The 20,695-nt window shown below is 49.1% G+C and overlaps 2 long non-coding RNA genes across 2 annotated transcripts in view; one reads left to right on the plus strand and one right to left on the minus strand.

Annotated features, from left to right (window-relative positions):
* LOC139228178 (uncharacterized) overlaps positions 1-20,695 on the minus strand; it is a 134,844-nt gene that overhangs the window by 42,395 nt on the left and 71,754 nt on the right. The window lies entirely within an intron of this gene.
* Positions 12,750-19,851, plus strand: LOC139228177 (uncharacterized). Its single transcript, XR_011587512.1, has 2 exons — positions 12,750-13,047; positions 17,923-19,851. It is a non-coding gene; the product is annotated as an uncharacterized lncRNA (long non-coding RNA).

Raw genomic sequence — 20,695 nt, forward strand, 5'->3', positions numbered from 1 at the left:
CCCCTGTCCCAGACCCTCCCCTGTCCCAGACCACCCCCCTCACTCTCCCCTGTTCCAGATCCCCCTCACCCTCCCCTGTCCCAGACTGACCTAGACCCCCCCTCACCCTCCCCTGTCCCAGACTGACCCAGACCCCCCCACCTAAAAGATTTTGGTAAGATGCCGCATTCGGGGTTTTTCTATCAGATTGAATCCTGGAACATAAGAACATAAGAAATAGGAGCAGGAGTAGGCCATTTGGCACCTCGCATCTGCTCCGCCATTTACTAAGATCATGGCTGATCTCATCGTGGACTCAGTTCCACTCCCCTGCCCGCTCGCCATAACCCTTTACTTCCTTAACGCTGAAAAATCTGTCTATCTCCTCCTCAAATATATTGAATGACCCAGTCTCCCCAGCTCTCTGGGGCAGAGAATTCCATAGATTTACGACCCAATGAGAGAATACATTTCTCCTCATCTCAGTTTTAAATGAGTGGCCCTTATTCTGAGACTATATCTCCTAGTTCTAGTTTCCCCTATGAGTGGAAATAGCCTCTCTGCATTAAGCTAGTCGAGACCCCTCATTATCTTATATGTTTCAATAAGATCACCTCATCCTTCTGAACTCCAATGAGTACAGGCCCAACCTACTCAACCTATCTTCATAAGTTAACCCCCTCATCTCCGCAATCAACCGAGTGAACCTTTTCTGAACTGCGTCCAATGCAAGTAAATCCTTCTTTAAATACGGAGACCAAAACTGCAGGCAGTACTCCAGGTGTGGCCTCACCAATACCCTGTACAGTTGCAGCAGGACTTCTCTGCTTTTATACTCTACCCTCCTTGCAATAAAGGCCAACATTCCAATTGCCTTCCTGATCACTTGCTGTACCTGCATACTAACTTTTTGTGTTTCATTCTCAAGGACCGCCAGGTCCCTCTGTACTGCAGCATTTTGCAATTTTTCTCCATTTAAATATTAATTTGCTTTACTATTTTTTCTGCCAAAGTGGATAACCTTACATTTTTCCACATTATACTCCCGTGTGCCAAAATTCTGCCCATTCACTTAGCCGTTTATATCCTTTTGCAGATTTTTTGTGTCCTCCTCAGACTTTGCTTTCCCACCCATCTTTGTATCATCAGCAAACTTGGCTACATTACACTCAGCCCCTTCATCCAATTCATGAATATAGATTGTAAATAGTTGAGGCCCCAGCACTGATCCCTGCGGCGCCCCACTAGTTAATGTTTGCCAAACGGAAAATGACCCATTTATCCCGACACTCTGTTTTCTGTTATTTAGACAATCCTCTATCCATGCTAGTATATTACCCCCAAGCCCGTGAGCTTTTATCTTGTGCAGTAAGCTCTTATGTGGCATCTTATCCAATGCTTTCTGGAAATTCTGCTCCACAAATCAATAGGATCATGGCTGAACAGCCAAAACTCCAGGCGGTGTTTCTGACAAAGGAATCCAATGCTGGGCCCAGCAAGAGCAAGTAAAGTGGACAAGGTTTAATCTAGTAACACATTGGTTCCTTTCAGAGCCAGCCACTCTATCTGTGAAAGGGCTGCTTACTGTCTGAAAAAACTAATCTATTGATCACAATCTTATCAGCGGTGCTTCAGTTGTTAGCTCTCTCGCCCCTGAGTCAGAAGGTCGTGGGTTCAAGTCCCACTCCAGGGACTTGAGCACAAAATCTAGTCTGACACACCAGCACAGTGATGAGGGAGGGCTGCACTGTTGGATGTGCCATCTGTAGGAAGAGACGTTAAACCAAGGCCGCTTCTGCTCTCTCAGGTGGACGTAAAGGATACCACGGCTACTATTGGCCAATACGGTCAACATAAAACAGTTTCCAGGAACCAGACACTTTTAATAAGGCCCGGTTACAATTAACAATCGAGAATATTCCCGCCGATATAATCCGTTCCCTGTCAATCTCAGACCTTATTCCATCTCCTCCCACAGACGGGTTCAGCAGTTTGCAAACACCTTATTGCAGCTGGTTTGGAGAATCTGGTGTTTGGGGTTTGAGTTGTGAGGCGGGGTATCACCGCCAGTATCAGTGTCTCACAGAGACTCTCCCCCTGAATCTGTGAAATGACAATGACCAGGAACTGAGACTGGAGCCGAACACAAACCCCGGTTACAGTGAGGCCCGGGCCGGACATCCCATTCTCTGTGTGTTTTGTTGCAGACACTGGGGGAGGGGTGGGTGCAGACACTGGAAGAGGGTGCAGACACTGGGGGAGGGGAGGGTGCAGACGCTGGGAGAAGGTGGGTGCAGACACTGGGGGGGGGCGGTGCAGACACTGGGAGAGGGTGGGTGCAGACACTGGGGGAGGGGTGGGTGCAGACACTGGGGGAGGGGTGGGTGCAGACACTGGGAGAGGATGGGTGCAGACACTGGGGGGGGGTGCAGACACTGGGTGGGGGTGGTGCAGACACTGGGGGAGGGGTGGGGCAGACACTGGGGGGGGGGTGCAGACACTGGGGGAGGGGTGAGTGCAGACGCTGGGAGAAGGTGGGTGCAGACACTGGGGGGGGTGGTGCAGACACTGGGAGAGGGGTGGGTGCAGGCACTGAGGGAGGGTGGGTGCAGAGTAACCAGGGATTCTGGGACCATTCTCAATAATTTCTATCTGGAATCTGAGCCCGGCCCCCGGACAGGGATCAAATGGTTCCGGGATCAGCCCTTCTCTGAGAGTCGTGTGTGGCTCTGAGCCTTTGGGTTCAGATGTTTACAAGTTGCCCTTTTTATTTAATTTTTGGGTGTTGCTTTCTTGGTCTTTGCTGATTTGGACGTGGCCTTGGCCCTCGGTTTCTCCACCTTTTTGGCCGCCTTCACCTTTGCGCCTGTGGCCTTCTTGGTGCTCGTTTGCTTGGCTGGGGATTTCTTGGCTGGAGATTTCATCACTTTCCTTCCCAATTCCCCCTGGGTTCCTTCTCAGCGACTTTTAAGGATCCCGAGGCGCCCGTGCCCTTGACCTGCTTCAGGAAGCCATTTGTCACATTCTTCTTGATACTGAACCTGATCTGGGTCCCGCACTTCTCCACATTGCCGCATTTGCCCGCCAGAGCCTCCTTTATCGCGGCCAGGGACATCCCCTTGCGATCGCTGCCATCGGTCACAACCTTGAGGATCTGTTCGCCCAACTTGTGAGTGGCTGGCTTGGAGCGGGGAGCCGCCTTCGTGCTGGGAGCCTTGGTTTGAGCGGAGGCAGCAGGAGGAGCCGTGTCAGCAGCTGCAGTATCAGTCATGTCCGCGACTCTGTGCAAAATCTCCCTGACAGTCAGAGCTGGCTCAGAAATGAAACGAGAGGCAGCGACACAGAGCAACTTAAAGGCAGCGAGGGGACGGGGCGGAGACATCCTGCTGTCAGCTCCCCGCCCCTCCAGCCTCTCTCTGTTTCTCTCTCCTCACTAACTCTCCGATTCCCATTCTGTCATGTATTCAACTGTCATTGTAATCCATGTATAAACTGACCTAAGTTGTACACCGTGACACTTGTGGCAGACACTCCTAACCTGGACATTCAGGTATAAAAAGGGGAAGCTCCACCCACCTTCATCACTTCAGTGCTGGTGAATAAAGGTTACTGGTCACAGAGTGACCTTCTCTAGTATGGGCCTCGTGTGCATTTGTACTGTATAGTCAGGACATATTATTGGCGACGAGAAACTGGGATTTAAACCACGCGAGCATAGCCACTAGCAGCACAGACGAGAGGTACTGTGTTGGTGATGATTGGTGATAAATTTATTGAGAGACTACAGCAAAGTTTCGTCACTAAGGGACAGGATTCGGCCGACAAACGCAGGGCTCATCTCCTGACGGTTTGTGGATCCAGGACGTACTCCCTGATGAAGGACCTTCCAGCACCAGAGAAGCCGGTGGACAAGACTTTTGAAGAGCTCAGTAAGTTGATCGGGGAACACTTTAAACCGGCAAGCAGCATGCACATGGCGAGACACCGGTTTTACACGCACCGGCGGCGAGAAGGGCAAAGCGTTCCAGGCTTCGTGGCAGACCACTGGTGGCTGTTGAGCCTATGTAAGTTCCCAGGTGCATGCAGAGCAGAGATGCTGCGAGACTTTATTATTGAGGGCATCGGGCACACTGGGAAACTGATTGAGACCAAAGACTTGACTCTGGAAATGGCGGCTTTGATGGCCCAGAATTTATCTCAGGGGAGGAAGAGACCAGAATGATGTTTGACAAAAATCTTGGTTTAAATGCAGCAAATGTACAGGGAGTCAACATTGTTAACGTGGCACACAGTTCTCCAGGCAGACAGGGGCAATCGGACATGTCTGAGCATGCAGTCGAACCCAAAGGGGGAATTCAACAGAAACAGAACGGCGATTCATGCCATCGCAAGGGACAATGCGGCTAGTAATGGGGCCATCAACAACTGTCAATGGTGCATTTAAGGACATTTACAGAGACAGTCAGAGATGATCGACTGGTAATGGACCTTTTGTTTGCAACAATAGCTCATGCTGTAAGGTGTGGAGGAAAACACACAGCCAGAGCTTGCAGGTATCAGCAATATACCTGCAGAAATTGCAACGTCAGCGGTCACTTGGCGGGTATGTGCAGGAAGCCTGCAGCCAGGTTGATGTACGAGGAGGACGGGCCCGATGCAAGCCCTATGAGGCCAAATGGACACTGGGGGGAATCGCTGGAAGCTGAAGTTCAGCGAGTTCATGTGGAGCACATATACAGTTATACTCCAGGACGCCACCGATAATGATGAAAGTGCTCCTCAATGGCATCCCAGTATCAATGGAGCTAGATACGGGGGCCAGCCAGTACCTGATGAGCATCAAACAGTTCGACAAGTTGTGGGCGTCCAAGGCCAGGAGACCAAAATTATTGCCGATTGATGCACAGCTACGGACATATACAAAGGAGATCATTCCGGTGCTAGGCAGCGCCATGGTAGTCGTGACCCACAAAGATCGGAGAACAGGTTGCCACACTGGATTGTCCTGGGGGACGGTCCCGCACTGCTGGGGAGGAGTTGGCTTGCTGTCATGAACTGGAAATGGGGCAATGTCAATGCAATTTCTTCTGTGGAGCGAATATCATGCTCACAGGTCCTGGACAAATTTGACTCACTATTTCAACCCAGCATTGGCACTTTCATGGGAACCAAGGTAGTGATTCACATAAACCCGGACACCAGGCCAGTACACCACAAGGCCAGAGCGGTGCCGTACGCGATGCAGGAAAAGATAGAAGGCAAATTGCTGAGGGAAGGCATCATCTCGCCAGTCAAATTCAGTGACTGGGCGAGCCCGATTATGCCGGTGTTCAAGGCGGATGGGGTGGTCAGGATATGTGGTGATTACAAGGCCACCATCAATCGGGTGTCACTCCGAGACCGGAGGACCTCTTTGCGACGCTATCCGGTGGCAAACTTTTTTCAAAATTGGACCTGACCTCAGCTTGCATGATCCCGGAGCTGGCGAGTGAGTCGAAAAAGCTGACCACCATCACGACACACAAGGGGATGTTTGAGTACAACAGGTGTCCATTCGGGATTCGCTCAGCTGCCACGATCTTTCAACAAAACATGGAAAATCTCCTCAAGTCGATTCCAAGGATGGTGGTTTTTCAAGACGACATCCTCGTCACAGGTTGCGATACTGAAGAACATCCCCACAACCTGGCGGAGCTGTTAAGCAGACTGGACCGGGTAGGTCTGCGACTGAAAAAGGCGAAGTGCGTCTTCCTCGCTCGGGAGGTAGAATTCCTGGGGATGAAGGTAGCAGCAGACGGGATCAGACCTACTGCGTCCAAAATGGAAGCGATCCAGAGAGCATCCAGACCCCATAACATGATGGAGCTGCGTTCGTTCCTCGGGCTCCTGAACTATTTTGGTAACTTTCTTCCCAAATTGAGCACGCTATTAGAGCCGCTACACATGCTCCTATGCAAAGGTCATGAATGGATCTGGGGGGCAGCCAGGAAAGGGCTTTTGATAGAGCACACAATTTGTTATGCTCCAACAATCTGTTAACGCTATATGACCTATGTAAGAAACTTGTTTTAACATGCGATGTCTCATTCTATCGGGTCGGGTGTGTGTTGCAGCATGTTAATGCCAAGGGTCAGTTACAGCCGGTAGCTTATGCCTCCAGAAGTTTGTCCCAGGCAGAACGGGCTACGGGATGGTAGAAAAGGAAGCGCTTGCATGTGTATATGCAGTAAAAAAAATGCACCGGTACCTGTTTGGCAGGAAATTTAAGCTGGAGACAGATCACAAACCCCTAACGTCCCTTTTGGCCGACAACAAGACCATAAATGCAAATGTGTCGGCCCGCATACAGAGGTGGGCACTCACATTAGCCGACTATGACTATACAATTCGGCACAGACCGGGCACTAAAAACTGCGCCGATGCACTCAGCAGGCTCCAACTAGCCACCACCGAGGGGGCAACCGAGCATGCTGCTGAGATGGTCATGGCTGTCGAAGCTTTCCAAAGCAAAGGCTCACCTGTGACAGCCCGTCAGATCAAAGTCTGGACAAAGAGAGACCCGCTCCTGTCTTTAGTCAAGAAATATGTCCTGAATGGGGACTGGGCAGCCACGTACGGAGCATGCCCTGAGGAATTTAAACCATTTCAGAGGCGCAAGGATGAACTCTCAATTCAGGCCGATTGCCTACTATGGGGAAACCGAGTAGTCATGCCACAGATGGGCAGAGAGGTGTTCATCCGAGAACTCCACAATGAGCACCCGGGCTTTGTCATGATGAAGGCAATTGCCAGGTCACACGTTTGGTGGTAGTAGACGCCTACTCCAAATGGATCGAGTGTGACATTTTCAATTCATGCACATCCTCTGCCACGGTAGAAAGTCTATGGGCAATGTTCGCCACCCATGATCTACCGGACGTCTTGGTCAGTGACAATGGCCCGTGCTTTACAAGCATTGAGTTCCAGGACTTCATGGCAGGAAATGGTATCAACCATGTCAGAACGGCACCGTTCAAGCCGGCCTCAAATGGCCAGGCGGAACGAGCAGTGCAGATAATCCAACAGGGGATGCTCAGAATCCAAGGGGGTTCCCTACACACCTCCTGTTGGCCAATAGATCCCGACCACACTCGCTGACAAGGGTTCCACCCACAGAGCTGCTAATGAAATGGACGCTCAAAACCAGGTTTTCCCTCATGCACCCCACCATGAAATAAATTGTTGAGAGCAGGTGCCGGTCACAATGTGACTACCATGACGGGAATGCGAGGACGTGATGTATTGATGTCAATGACCCTGTCTTTGTCCTCAACTACGCTGCAGGGCCCAGGGCAAGTACAGCACGGAGATAGATACAGAATAAAGCTCCCTCTACACTGTCCCATCAATCTCTCCCACGGCAGGTACAGCACGGGTTAGATACAGTGTAAAGATTCCTCCACACTGTCCCATCAAATGCTACCAACTCAAGTACACCACGGGTTTAGATACAGAGGAATGGTCCCTCTATACTGTCCCATCAATCTCGCCCACAGTAGGTACAGCACGGGTTAGATACAGAGTAAAGCTCCCTCTATACTGTCCCATCAAACACTCCCAGGGGAGGGACAGCCCAGGTTAGATACAGATTAAAGCTTCCTCTACACTGTCCCATCAAAGACTCCCAGGGCAGGGACAGCACGGGGTTAGATACAGAGTAAATCTCCTCTGCACTGTCACATCAAACTCTTCCAGGGCAAGAACAGCACCAGTTCGATACAAAGTAACGCTCCCACTACACTGTCCCATCAAACTCTCACAGGGCAGATACAGCACAGGTTAGGTACAGTGTAAATCTCCATAAAGATTGTCCCTACAAACACTCCCGGGGCAGGTACAGCCATGTTAGATAAAGAGTAAAGCTCCCTCTACACAGTCCCATCAAAGCCTCCCAGGGCAGGTACAGTATGCGTTAGATACAGAGTAAAGCTCCCTCTACATTGTCCCATCAAACACTCACATGGCAGGTACAGCCCATATAAGATACAGAGTAATGCGTCCCCTACAGTGTCCCATCAAACACAAGCAGGGCAAGCACAGCATGGGTTAGATACAGAGTAAAGCTCCCTCTACACTGTCCCATCAAACACTCTCATGGCAGGTACAGCCCGTGTTAGATACAGAGTAAAGCTACCTCTACATTGTCCCATCAAAACCTCCCAGGGCACGTAAAGCATGGGTTTAGATACAGAGGAAAGCTCCCTCAACACTGTCCCATCAAACGCTCCTCGGGCAGGTACACCATGGGGCTAGATTGAGAGGAAAGCTCCCTCTACATTGTCCCATCAAACTCTCAGGGCATGTACAGCATAAATTAGATACAGTGTAAAGCTCCCGCTATACAGTCCCATCAAACTCTCCCAGGGCAGGTGCATGTTGCGTATGCAATAACTCAATAGGCTTAGTACAGTGAACTCAATCAAGTGTGACCTGACTCTACTATATTAGCTCTCAAATAAACGAGTAAACATGGAGGCTTTCTTCATATACAAGGACTGCACGGGTGTGTCTTTGGCCCAATGACCTTCGACGGTCGGTACCCCTGGTGGCAGGAAAACCTGGACATACATACATTACAATGCAGCATGGGTTAAAAACAGAGTAAAGCTCCCTCTACTTTCTCCCATCAAACCCTCCCAGGACAAGCATAGCACAGGAGAGATACAGAGTAAAGCTCCCGCTATATTGTCCCATCAAACCCTCCCAGGGCAGGTACAGTACTGGTTAGATACAGATTAAAGCAACCCCTACATTGTCCCATCAAAGATTCACAGGGCAGGTACAGCCCATGTAAGATACAGAGTGAAGCTTCCTCTACACTGTCCCATCAAACACTCTCAGGGCAGGTACACCACGGGTTTAGATACAGAGTAACGGTCACTTGACACTGTCCCATCAAACTCTCCCAGTGCAGGTACAGCACGGGTTAGATACTGAGTAAAGCTTCCTCTACACTGTCCCATCAAACTCTCCAAGGAGAGGGAAAGGCCTGGTTAGATACAGAGTAAAGCTTCCTCTACAGTGTCCCATCAAACACTCCCAGGGCAGGGACAGCACGAGTTAGATACAGAGTAACGCTCCCCCTGCACTGACCCATCAATCTCTCCCAGGGCAGGTACAGCCCATGTAAGATACAGAAGAAAGCTCCCCCTCCACTGTCCCATTAAACTCTCGCAGGGCAGGTACAGCACAGGTTAGGTACAGTGTAAATCTCCAGATACATTGTCCCTACAAACACTCCCGGGGCAGGTACAGCCATGTTAGATAAAAGAGTAAAGCTCCCACTACACATTCCCATCAAAACCTGCCAGGGCAGGTACAATATGCGTTAGATATAGAGTAAAGCACCCTCCACATTGTTCCATCAAATACTCACATGGCAGGTACAGCCCATGTAAGATACAGCGTAAAGCGCCCCCTACAGTGTCCCATCAAACACACACAGGGCTGGCACAGCACCGGGTTAGATACAGAGAAAAGCTCCCTCTACACTGTCCCATCAAACACTCTCAGAGCAGGTACAGCCCATGATAGATATAAAGTGATGCTCCCTCTACATTGTCCCATCAAAACCTCTCAGGACCGGTAGAGGTCGTGTTAGTTACAGATTAAAGCTACCTCTACCGTGTCCCATCAAATCCTCTCAGGGTACGTAAAGCACGGGGTGAGATACAGAGTAAAGCTCCCTCTGCACTGTCCCATCAACACTCCCAAAGCAGCTGCAGCATGGGCTAGATACAGAGTAAAGCTCCCTCAACACTGTCCCATCAAACTCTCCAAGGGTAGGAAAAGCACGGGGTTAGATAGAGAGTAAAGCTCATTTTAGACTGTCCCATCAAACACTCCCAGTGCAGGTAGAGCATGCGTTAAATACAGAGTAAAGATTCCTCTAAACTGTCCCATCAAACGCTCTTAGGGCAGGTACTCCATGGGGCTAGACACAGAGGAAAGCTCTCTCTCTACATTGTCCCATCAAAACCTCCCAGGGAATGTAAAGGACGGATTAGATACAGAGTAAAGCTCCCTCAACACTGTCCCATCCAACTCTCCAAGGGCAGGTACAGCATGCGTTAAATACAGAGTAAAGATTCCTCTAAACTGTCCCATCAAACGCTCCTAGGGCAGGTACACCACGGGGCTAGATACAGAGGAAAGTTCTCTCTACATTGTCCCATCAAACACTCAGGGCATGTACAGCACAAATTAGATACAACGTAAAGCTCCCGCTACACTGTCCCATCAAACTCTCCCAGGGCAGGTGTATGTTGCGTATGCATTAACTCAATAGGCTTCGTACCGTGAACTCAATCAGGTGTGACCTGACTCTACTATATTAGCTCTCGAGTAAACGATTAAACATGGAGGCTTTCTTTATTTACAAGTGCTGCACGTGTGTGTCTGTGGTCCAATGACCTTCGACGGTCGGTCGCCCTGGTGGCAGGTAAACCCAGGCATACATACATTATAGTTCAGCACGTGTTAAAAACAGACTAAAGCTTCCACTACACTGTCCCATCAAACCCTCACAGGGCGGGCACAGTACCAGTTAGTTACAGATTAAAGTCCCCTCTACATTGTCGCATCAAAGACTCACAGGGCAGGTACAGCCCATGTAAGATACAGAGTAAAACTTTTTCTAGACTGTCCCATCAAACCTTCCCAGGGCAAGTACAGCATGGGTTAGATACAAAATAAAGCTCCCTCTACACTGTCCCATCAAATCCTCCCAAGACAGGTACAGCACGGGGTTAGATACAGACTAAAGCTCTCTCTACACTGTCCCATCAATCTCTCCCAGGGCAGGTACAGCACGGGTTAGATACAAAGTAAAGCTCCCTCTACACTGTACCATCAAATCCTCCCAAGACAGGTACAGCACGGGGTTAGATACAGACTAAAGCTCCCTCTACAATGTCCCATCAATCTCTCCCAGGGCAGGTACAGCACGGGTTAGATACAAAGTAAAGATTCCTCCACACTGTCCCATCAAACGCTACCGGCTCAAGTACACCACGGGTTTAGATACAAAGTAACGGTCCCTCGACACTGTCCCATCCAACTCTCCCAGGGCAGGTAAAGCACGGGTTAGATACAGAGTAAAGTTCCCGCTACACTGTCCCATCAAAGACTCCTAGGGCAGATACTGCACGGGTTCTATACAAAGTGAAGCTCCCTGAATATTTTTCTATTAAACCCTCCCAGGGCAAGTACAGCACGGGGTAAGATACGGAGTAAAATTCTCTCTACACTGTCCCATCAAACTCTCCCAGGGCAAGAACAGCACAAGTTAATACAGAGTAACACTCCCCCTACACTGTCCCATCAATCTCTCCCAGGGCAGGTACAGCACGAGTAAGATACAGAGGAAAGCTCCCTCTCCACTGTCCCAGTAAACTCTCGCAGGACAGGTACAGCACAGGTTAGGTACAGTGTAAATCTCCACATACATTGTCCCTACAAACACTCCCGGGGCAGATACAGCCATGTTAGATAAAGAGTAAAGCTCCCATTACACAGTCCCATGAAAGCCTCCCAGGACAGGTACAGTATGCGTTAGATACAGAGTAAAGCTCCCTCCACATTGTCCAATCAAACACTCACATGGCAGGTACAGCCCATGAAAGATACAGAGTAAAGCTCCTCCTACAGTGTCCCATCAAACACACGCAGGGCAAGCACAGCATGGGTTAGATACACTGTCCCATCAAACATTCTCAGGGCAGGTACAGCCCGTGTTAGATATAGAGTAAAACTACATCTACACTGTCCCATCAAATCCTCCCAGGACACTTACAGCATGGGGTTAGATACAGAGGAAAGCTCATTTTAGACTGTCCCATCAACACTCCCAGTGCAGGTACTCCACGGGGCTAGATGCAGAGGAAAACTCTCTCTACATTGTCCCATCAAAACCTCCCAGGGCACGTAAAGCACGGGGTTCGATACAGAGTAAAGCTCCCTCTGCACTGTCCCATCAACACTTTCAGGGCAGGTGCAGCACGGGTTAGATACAGAGTAAAGCTCCCTCAACACTGTCCTATCAAACTCTCCAAGGGCAGGTGCAGCATACGTTAAATACAGAGTAAAGATTCCTCTAAACTGTCCCATCCAACGCTCCTAGGGCAGGTACACCATGGGGCTAGATTCAGCGGAAAGCTCCCTCTACATTGTCCCATCAAACTCTCAGGGCATGTACAGCACAAATTAGATACAGCATAAAGCTCCCACTACACAGTTCCATCAAACTCTCCCAGGGCAGGTGCATGTTGCGTATGCAATAACTCAATAGGCTTAGTACCGTGAACTCAATCCGGTGTGACCTGACTCTACTATATTAGCTCTCGACTAAATGATTAAACATGGAGGCTTTCTTCATATACAATGTTTGCATGGGTGTGTCTTTGGCCCAATGACCTTCGACGGTCAGTCCCCCTAGTGGCAGGTAAACCCAGGTGAAGGATTAATAGCCTTAGTGCGAAATTGCTGTGCTTTAGAAAATGTACTGTATGTCAGGATGAGATACGCAATTGCAAAAAGGTCATAAGACGCTAAGCAAGAAAGAAACCAACCACACCAGACGCTCGCTGAAGATAAGGAAGTAAGCCGGTAAAGACGAAAAAAAACTCGTTGTGTAGACACTTTTGCAATGCCAGATGTAGTAGCAGTGACATGTGACCTTTGTGGTTTACGACTTTGAATACTCATTTTTTGTAACCCCAAATTGAGTTGTTGCCTGGTTGAGGGACCTACATACAACTCCCCTGGTTACTTGTATTAATAAACTGTTTTTGTTTTCAACACTCTAACATAATCTCGGAATAGATTTATTTCCACCTCGGGGATTTTCCCCAATAGTTTTGGCGCTGCGGGCAGTGTGTACCGGTAAGCCCTCCTGACCGAGACTCGAACGTATGGGGATAAGGTTGGATTTCACGACATCCCAGAAATTGGAACAACGAACTGGCAGAGGTGAGGCTGCCGGACATCCAACGAACAAGTGAGACTCAGGGAGGTTTGATAACAGACACAGTGAGTAGAAATTAAGATAAAGTAGAATATAAGTAAGATAAGTGGTGTGTAAGAGTAACGAGTGTCCCCGTCACTTCAATTGTCACAAACTATCTCAATCACCTAACTTGAGCCGGAATTAAGAGGGCAAATGCCCCACGTGATGGCCAAGGATTAAGGTCGAAGGGAACACCGGGAGGACAAAGTGACGGCGGAAACCAATGAGTGCTTGTGTGATACGCATGAACTGGTGTGAGAGTTGAGGGATAAAACATCGCAATAAATAAGTGACGGAATAGAAGTAGGTCCGTGTGAAGAGACTCATTCGCAGAGGAAGTGAGGGCAGGTCAGATCACATAATGGTGTTGGGGGAAGACCTTGAATGGGGCCGGGAGGGTCTCTGATTAGGTTCTATGCAGACGACCAGAAGGGCTTAATTGATAAAATGATTAAAGACGGGTGGGATCCTCGGCTGTCCCAAGGAGCAAAAGAATTGGTGGGAGAAACAGAAACAGAAAAAGGCAAAGAAAGCCGGAGTACTTTTAGTATATCAGTTATGTGTGTTACAAAGTAAAACCAAACAATTAGTCGAGAAAAGTAAGGAGACAGAAGCCGAGAATAAGAAATGGAGAGAGCGGTATGAACAAACCGGCAAGTGGGGGTGATCAGATTATGACTTCCCTCTGACTTATGTTGCCGCAGTAGTGTCCTCGGCTCCTCCCTTTGATGAGGAGACCGAGGTGGAAGGGTCAAATTCAGTAAATACAGAAAGGGCAGCCCCTCTTAGGGTAACCCAGTGCGCACAGCGAGGGAACCCCCGATATCAATACTACACTGTCACCCCGAGAAATGTAAAATTTTGGCAAAAGTTAGAAGAATTGTATGAGACCCACGATATACCTGCCGTGGGTGCCACAAGGGCACAACAGGACGCTGCTAGAACGGGGTTTGTCCAGGCTGTACAGGCCTTAATGGGAGCATCCACTCCAAATTGGGGATTGATAATGCAAACCCGCCAGAAAAAGGGAGAAAACGCCAATGACTACAGAGAGAGGTTATGGTTCTAATACTAAGAATCCTCGGGACAGGCGGCCCCGAACAGAGACGACCCAGTCTTCGTGAAAATGTTTAAGGACGGCCTTTTGGCCGACCATCAAAAGATCTTAAAAATGTGGGTGGTAGTCGCGGACACCTATGACCAAGCTGTCCAGTGGGCATGCCACATTAACTCTGAGGGAATAAAACAAGAAGTGGCCGCGGCTAAGAGTAGTAAGAGTGCGGGTCGAGGGGAATGCTACAGCTGTGGCAAGACGGGTCATTTTGCCGCCGACTGTAGGGGCCCCAAAAGACCAACCATTGGTTGTGACAATTGCGGGAAAAAGGGACATGCCACTGATAAATATTGGCCGCCCAAGGAGAAAAGAAATAGAAAGTCAGGCCTTAGAGTAGAGGAGATGAATCGACAGCAGATAATCACAGCGCTGTGGGACTTAGCAACAGGCTGAAGGCCAGCGGCCCCCATGGGGCAGGGAGAGTATCCATGTATTCACATAACAGCGCTATCTACCCAAATGCAGAAGGGACCATATTGGGGATCGACCTCCTGGAACTGTTAGAGGCAATAATAGACCCACAGAATAAGAGAATAGTTCGGAGAAATAAGGGAGGACGCAAAATCACGACGTACGGGGAACAGACTAATTTGCATAATCACGCAAAGGTCGGAAGTGTGCAACTTCTCACCCGAGATTGGGATACAGCAGGAGATTACGGCCCATTATGCGAACAAATGAGGGAAGTGTGGGCTCAATCAAAGCAGGATTGTGGGCTGGTAAAAACCAAGCCGGTGGTCATTCCTGGGCCTGAACACAGGAATACCCCATTAAACCTGAAGCCCGAGAGGCCGTAAAACAAATAGTGCAGGACCTCTTGCGGAGCGGTATCCTTCGGGAAGCCGAAAGCACTACGAACTCGCCAACCTGGCCCGTAAAGAAACCAGATGGGTCATACCGATTGACCATAGACTATACGGCATTAAATAAAGTAACTCCCCGCCAGCACCCCATCGTAGCAAGCCCAGCGACCATATTTAATGGACTGAAACCAGAACATAAAATATTCACGGTCTTACATATAGCTAATGATTTTGGTCCATACCATTAGCCCAGGAGTCCCAAGATAAATTCACATTCACGGTCGGGGATTGGAGTACACTTGGACACGAGTGCCTCAGGGTTTTCACAACAGCCCGCCATATTTCACCGAACTATGAGTCGAGCCTTGGAGACCGTAGATTTAGCCCCCTACCGAAGTACCATCCTCCAATATGTGGATGATCTGTTGATTGCCTCAGAGGAGGAGAGAGGACATATGGGGGCTCTAATAGAAACCCTAGAAGCCTTAAAGAAAGCGGAATTTAAGGTAAACCCCAAGAAAGCTCTGATCGGATTGAAGGAGGTACAGTACTTGGGACACCAACTGTCGCAGGGGACAAAAACAATACCCCACAACAGAAAGGAAGCAATTTGCATTATGCCCCGACCGAAAATGGTCCGAGGAGTGCGTAAAGTATTAGGACTCTTTAACGACTGTAGGAACTTTATAGCCAACTTCGCGGTAATCGCAGAACCCATATAAAGACTAGTTAAGGGAGGAAAACCAGCTCTAGAAAGTGTGGAGTGGGGCCCGGAACAAGAAACAGCATACGGCCAGATAAAGGAAGCCCTGATGTCGGCACCAGGCCTAGGACTGCCAAATATGAACGCATCGTTTCACATTCATTGTGAAAACGAGGGCGGGTTTTATAGAGCAGTAGTTACTCAAATGCATGGAGACCGAGCCCGCCCAGTAGCTTACTATTCCACCCAACAGTCGCCCGTGGCAGGAGGTCTGTCAAGATGTGTAGTAGCCTTGGACTGCACAACGTGGGCGGTGAAAGTTAGTGAGCCAGTAGTAATGACAGGGGAGGTTATACTACATACCAAACATACCTTGGTGGATATGCTCAACACCGGGAAATTGCGCTCCGTGTCCAACGTCCACCGGGCCAAATGGGAAGCAGTATTACTTCCCTTAGATGGGTCCGTAAAAATTGTACGAGACACGGGGGAGAACCCGGCAGAGGGCCTCTTATCTGTGGGTGAGCTTCATGAGTGCCAGTCACAGGAATGGGAGGACTCACCGGGACACATAAGTGAAATTCCCCTTGAAAACCCCGAGATGATCCTGTACGTGGATGGGTCCCGGAAATATATTCAGGGGACCCCGCATACGGGATGGGCGGTGGTAGACGAAGTGCTAAACACTGTCCTAAAGGGAAGGTTAGACGGAGAACTGTCGGCCCAAGTAGCTGAACTCACTGCCCTACTGAAGCCCTCCAACTGGCCGAAGGCCGGCGGGCAAATATATATACTGATAGCCGCTATGCCTTCGGGGTAGTCCATGACTACATGACTGCCTGGGCCAGGAGAGGGTTCGTCACTTCGGGCAGGGAGCCTATCAAACATGAGGGCCGAATCAGACTACTATTAGACGCCGCCAGTAAACCCGCAGAGGCAGCAGTGATCAAGGTTAAGGCTCACCAGAAAGTAGTAAACAATGTCCAACGGGGCAATGAAGCAGCGGATAAAGTGGCACATGAAGCAAGTCCATTCTTAGAAGTGCAGGAAGAAGTTGTATGTAGTATCATTACCAGGGAAGATATAGACATTGTGAGATTACATGCCGATGTAAGTGATGAAGAAAAGAAAGATTGGGGCACAAAAGGAGGGAGCCAGAGTGACGACTTCATATGGAGGAAAGATGGGAAGGTGATAGCCCCGGCTTGTATTAGACAAATGCTCATGGAACTACACCACGGCATCAGTCATGTCGGACAGAACATCATAATAACAAACATAACTGGGGATTGGTGGTGGCCAGGAATGGGACGGGACGTAGCTAAGTACTGTCAGCAATGTGTCACGTGTGCCCAGCACAACCCAGGAAAGGCCGTTAAGGTTAGAATGGCTCACCAACCACGACTAAGGGGGTCGTGGGAATGTATACAGATAGACTTCACGGGAACTTTACCATCCTCAAGGGGCAAGAAATAATGTCTAGTAATAATAGATCAGTTTACGCGATGGGTAGAAGTGCTCGCCATGTGAAACTGCACCGCAATCACGGTGGCCCGAATATTGGCAGAGGAAGTAATCCCATGTTGGTGCGTCCCTATCCAAATCGATTCTGACCAGGGAACCCATTTTACCGGACAAATAATGAAGGAGGTGTGTGCTATCTTGGGTATTAGACAGAAGTTTCATATCCCCTACCACCCGCAAAGCTCTGGGATGGTAGAACGTATGAACAGGACACTTAGAACAGCCCTAGCAAAGGCTATCCAAGAGACGGGACAGGCTTGGGCGGATTTACTACCCACAATCTTGATGAGACAAAGGGCAATTCCTAACTGAGTGACGGGATTAACTCCATATGAGTTGATGACAGGCAGGGCAATGCACCTGCCGGAAGGAATCATAACTGGGGGATCCGACGTAGGACCCCTGAGGGATCGGATTAGAAAGTACGTCTTGGAACTGAGTAAGCAACTTAAGGAATTGAAGAAGTAAGTGAGGGATCGGCAAGCAGGCAGGGATGAACAGAAGGAATTGGAGGACCGGGGGAGGTCCCGCAGGTAGGCGCGAAGGTAATGGTAAAATGTCTGCCAGGACGAACGGGGTTTGCTCCCCGTTGGTCTGGCCCATTTGAAGTCCTAATTAGCGGAGATACGTGCGCCTGCATAGATATGGGTGGGGTTGGCCGATGGAAACATTGGTCTCAGCTCAAAGAATATGAATCCAACGACCCCAGCACAAGCGAACAAAACAAATAACCCTGCCTTCATACACATTCTAGGAAACTGAAGGCGGACGCATCAGCAGAAAACGCCGGAAGAAATAAAGACGATCCAAGATGAATGTGTTACGCGATATTTTGTGCAGTTTGCTTTTTTGTGTAATTGTATTATGTAGCCTAGGGAGGACTCAGGCCAGAATACCCCCACAGACCAAGAGAGAGTTGTATGTGAACACCTTTTTGTACATGTCATACACCTATGCCAAGAAAGCCAATGTTGCCAGCTTTTGGGTCTGTGCCCATGTCCCCACACACTCGGAGGAAGGAATCCCCCTACAATCAATCCCATTTAGTGATAATGAGACGGCCAGTTGGATGTTTGGAGTTAGAACAGGATCCACACGCATTGGCTCTAATGCCATAGAGGCAGACGGCAGCACCATAATAAAACTTAAAAGTCATGGGTATAATCCAGAACAGTGTAGTGGGTGGAGACGATCAACCTATAACAATTCCTATCTACCACCATTCCTGAGAACAAGGTGTAAGAAGGGACAGGGAGGGGGGCTATGTCTCACAAGGCAGGGATGACCGGAAGATCCTATTGTGGGGTACAGTAACTGCACATATAGCCTTACCTTACCAGCCGAAATAGGTAGGGTGACACTCCCGTCATCAAATGGAAACGGTGACTGTTCGGTCCAATGGGACCCCCCAGCGATAAATAAATATATGCCCTACAACGGGACTCATTTTGTGTGCGGTCACAGGGCCTACCCCTGGTTGCCCCGAGAATGGACGGGCTCTTGTTATCTGGCTTATATCGTACCCTACATGTATCACCTGGGTTCTCTGAAGGACCTCCACCGGAGAGCCAGACGAGCCATCACGGAGACTGAAAGATTCTGGGCCATTGCGTTTCCCTGGTATGGAGCGGGTAAATTAGCAAGGGAATCCATTAACATGGCTTCCATCCTGGAACAGGTGGCCAACAATACAGCTGAAGCCCGAGTTAAGGTTAATGCAGAGATGGTAGCCCTCCGCACAGTAGCTCTGCAAAATCGGATGGTCCTTGACTATATGTTAGCAGATAAAGGGGGATCCTGTGCCCTCATCGGGGCCGAATGTTGTACATACATCCCGGATAGCTCGGGAGAAATTACCGATCTGGCAGAGCATATCCAAGAAGAGGTTAAAAAGCTTAAGCAAATACCAGCCTCCACGTTGTGGGACTGATTCTCAGGGTGGTTAGGGTCTATGGGAACGTCACTAATCCAAGGTCTGGTTACCTTTGTGGTGGTGGTAATAATGCTGTATTGCCTATGTATGTTACTTAAATGTTGCACTGTCACCTTTACTATTGAGCAGATCTGCAACCCAACCACCCTCAAACTACGAGAACCTAGCGGTGTCTCAGAAGGTGGTGTACACATGCCCAAAACACCGATATGATGAGGTTTTACAAGCAGCAGAATGAGGTGCGACAGGAGATGGGAACCTGGACCCCGGAGTGGGGACCCCGGAGTGGAGACCCCGGGGCTCAGGAACCGGCACATCACATCACCAATTTCTGCATGAAGACCGGGTAGACGTTGGCCTAGGATTATGTATGTGAAAAATTTCGGCCAAATGAGGGATTGAAGGGTTAATAGCGTTAGTGCGAAATTGCTGTGCTTTAGAAAAAGTTATGTATGACAGGATGAGATAAGCAATTGCGAAAAGGTCACAAGACGCTGAGCAAGAAAGAAAGCAACCACACCAGACGCTGGCCGAAGATAAGGAAGTAAGCCGGACAAAGACGAAAAGAAACTCGTGCAGACACTTTTGCAATGCCAGATGTAGAAGCAGTGACATGTGACCTTTGCGGTTTATGACTTTAAATACACATTTTTTGTAACCCCAAACTGAGTTGTTGCCTGGTTGAGGGACCTATATACAACTCCCCTGGTACCTTGTATTAATAAACTGAGTGTGTTTTCAACTCTCTAACGTAGTCTCGGATAGATTTATTTCTACCTCGGGTTTTCCCCCAACACTGGGCATACATTCATTACAGTGCAGCACACGTTAAAAACAGAGTAAAGATCCCTCTATACTGTCCCATCAAACCCGCCCAGGGCAGGTACAGTACGGGTTAGTTAGAGATTAGAATCCCCTCTACATTGTACCATCAAAGACTCACAGGGCAGGTACAGCCCATGTAAGATACAGACTAAAGCTTTCTCTACACTGTCCCATCAAACCTTCCCAGGGCAAGTAGAGCATGGGGTTAGATACAGAGTAAAGCTCCCTCTATACTGTCCCATCAAACCTTCCCAGGGCAAGTACAGCATGGGGTTAGATACAGAGTAAAGCTCCCTCTACACTGTTCCATCAAACGCTCCCAAGGGAGGGACAGTCCAGGTTAGGTACAGGTTAAAGCATCCTCTACACTGTCCCATTAAAGACTCCCAGGGCAAGTACAGCCCAGGTTAGATACAGATTAAAGCATCCTCTACACTGTCCCATCAAACCCTCCCAGGGCAGATACTGCATGGGTTCTATACAAAGTGAAGCTCCCTGAATACTTTTCCATCAAACCCTCCCAGGGCAGGAACGGCACAAGTTAGATACAGAGTAAAATTCCCCCTACACTGTCCCATCAATCTCTCCCAGAGCAGGTACAGTCCGTGTAAGATACAGAGGAAAGCTCCCCCTCCACTGTCCCATTAAACTCTCACAGGGCAGGTACAGCACAGGTTAGGTACAGTGTAAATCTCCATATACATTGTCGCTACAAACACTCCCGGGGCAGGTACAGCCATGTTAGATAAAGAGTAAAGCTCCCACTACA

Source organism: Pristiophorus japonicus, chromosome 17, assembly GCF_044704955.1.
Source record: "Pristiophorus japonicus isolate sPriJap1 chromosome 17, sPriJap1.hap1, whole genome shotgun sequence".
Taxonomy (NCBI): Eukaryota; Metazoa; Chordata; class Chondrichthyes; family Pristiophoridae; genus Pristiophorus; species Pristiophorus japonicus.